Source organism: Bombus fervidus, unplaced genomic scaffold (genome assembly GCF_041682495.2).
Source record: "Bombus fervidus isolate BK054 unplaced genomic scaffold, iyBomFerv1 scaffold0028, whole genome shotgun sequence".
Classification (NCBI taxonomy): domain Eukaryota; kingdom Metazoa; phylum Arthropoda; class Insecta; order Hymenoptera; family Apidae; genus Bombus; species Bombus fervidus.
This window is the reverse complement of record NW_027212591.1, coordinates 120,001-122,500: the sequence shown is the minus strand read 5'-3', so window position 1 is coordinate 122,500 and position 2,500 is coordinate 120,001. Positions and strand designations below refer to the sequence as shown.

The 2,500-nt window shown below is 50.7% G+C and overlaps 1 non-coding gene across 1 annotated transcript; it reads left to right on the top strand.

Annotated features, from left to right (window-relative positions):
• The first annotated feature begins 1,323 nt into the window (after nt 1–1,323).
• On the top strand, nt 1,324–1,478 carry LOC139997041 (5.8S ribosomal RNA). Its single transcript, XR_011802522.1, has one exon. It is a non-coding gene; the product is annotated as a 5.8S ribosomal RNA (ribosomal RNA).
• Nucleotides 1,479–2,500: the final 1,022 nt, after the last annotated feature.

The window sequence follows — 2,500 nt, the reverse complement described above, 5'->3', positions numbered from 1 at the left end:
CTGCTTCTGGCTATCGGGAAGAAACGACCGCGCGAGGAAGACGACGACGACGACCGTGCGCGTCCCATCGAATTTTTTTTTATTTTTACCTGATCGACGGAAGTTTCGTCCGGTTCGTCTCTTTTACCATCGTCTCGTCGACCCGTTCAGAGGGGACCGCCTGTCCATATCCTCGTTGTCGTGAGTCATATGCCTCGTTCCGTCGCTAGAGTTTTTCAAACTCTGCTTCTGGATATCGGGAAGAAACGACCGCGCGAGGCCGATGGCTGCGAGTCCCATCGAATTTTTTTTAAACGCACGCACACACATACACCTGAACGGAGATGCGTTCCTTTTCGTCGCGATTTTTCGCGCTTTAGTCGTCGTTGTCGCCATCCGTTCGGAGGGGACCGCCGGCCGTCTCTCTATCCTCGTTGTCGAGAGTCTAATGCCTCGTTCCGTCGCTAGAGTTTTTCAAACTCTGCTTCTGGCTATCGGGAAGAAAAGACCGCGCGAGGAAGAGGAAGGACGACCGTGCGCGTCCCTTTCGAATTTTTTTTTATTTTTACCTGAGCGACCAAAGTGGATTCAGAGGGGACCGCCGGCCGTCTCTCTATCCTCGTTGTCGCGAGTCTAATGCCTCGTTCCGTCGCTAGAGTTTTTCAAACTCTGCTTCTGGCTATCGGGAAGAATAGACCGCGCGCGAGGAAGAGGAACGACGACCGTGCGCGTCCCATCGATTTTTTTTATTTTTACCTGAACCACCGAAGTCGATTCAGAGGGGATCGCCGGCCGTCTCTCTATCCTCGTTGTCGAGAGTCTAATGCCTCGTTCCGTCGCTAGAGTTTTTCAAACTCTGCTTCTGGCTATCGGGAAGAAACGACCGCGCGAGGAAGACTACGACCGTGCGCGTCCCATCGATTTTTTTTTACCCGAACGATGGAGATGCATATCGGCTGTTTGCTTCGAATAACTGGACGAGAGGAACGAACATATATATATATCATGGGCTAGCCACCGTGCGCTTTCTTCGCGAGATCGTGTGCTGTACAGAGGATTCAGAATCGGGTGTTATATCCCCGTCGTTTCCTGACGAACGGAGCTTCGATCTCGTTGGTTGTTATATATTATAATGCACTTTACGCCCGGTCGGCGGGCTGCGTGTGTCGTCGCGCAGTCCGTCCGATTTCGTTTTCGAACGTATTTTCGTGTCGTCAATCATATGGCGACTTCCGCGCGTTCGATTCCCGTTGGTCGGACGTTTGTCGGATATCGGCTTCTTTCGAACCGAGAATAAGAGTACAAAAACCTGAGTACACAAACAAAAATCCATGCATAAACGATTACCCTGAACGGTGGATCACTTGGCTCGTGGGTCGATGAAGAACGCAGCTAATTGCGCGTCAACGTGTGAACTGCAGGACACATGAACATCGACATTTCGAACGCACATTGCGGTCCACGGATACAATTCCTGGACCACGCCTGGCTGAGGGTTGCTCACGTAAACCTAAGACTGCTTGCGTTGCGTATCGTTGCTCTCGGTCCGTCTCTCTCTGTTCTTTCTTGCCTCGTCGACAGCCCGCCGTCGTTCGTTTTATCTTTAAACGAACGTTTCCGAGTCGGAGGACGAGCGCCAAGCAAAAGAATACGAATTAAAGAGCGGTCGAGGGCTCGTACGCGACGTACGAGCGATTGTTGGACGTTCGTCGGCGTTCGTCGCTGGATCGTGTGGAGACCGGCGTACGCATGCTCTCGATACAAATATATATGAAAAATCTATCGCGTTCACGGGAGACTCGCAAAACTACCTCCGTCTCTTCTCTGTCCCTTCTTGGCTTGACAACCCGCCGTCGTTCGTGTTTTACGAACGTTTCTGAGTCGGACGAAGCGCAAGAAGAAGGATACGAATTAAAAGAGCGCGGAGAGAACCGTCGTCGTCGACGCGGTTATCGAGATACACAGAGCGAGTTTTCTTCGTGGCCGATTTTTTTTTTCTTTTTGTATCAGCCTCTGCTACGTTTTGTTAGTCTTCGATAAGCACGAATGACCGCGCCCCCGACGTCGTCTTAAATGAATTTTTGGCGAGACTGAGAGAAAGCAAAAATATTTTTGAACAAAGTCAGTCGAGAGAGGAGAGAAAAGAGAACCAAGATATTAAAACCTAAACCTAAACTTGGTGGCGTAACGAAAAACTGTGTGCCTTAAAGAAACACAACCGTCTTTTCATCAAGATGTTTTTACTCGTACAGCCCCAGGGATCGAATACCCACTCCGTCTGTTCGTGCGGCAGAGATGTATTCTGCAGGCGCGAGACGACTGACGAGAAGACAACGAGGACCGTCGCATCGATGGGTCGTCGTTGCGTTTTTCATCCTCTGTGCTTTTTTCTGTTCTTCGTGAACCCAGAGAAAGCCGTAGATCCGGGAACGGACACACGAGATTTCTTCGAACGCTGATGACTTAGGGAGATGATCCAGCGTTGCGCGGAGATCGGAGAGTACGCGTACATGTATCGGGA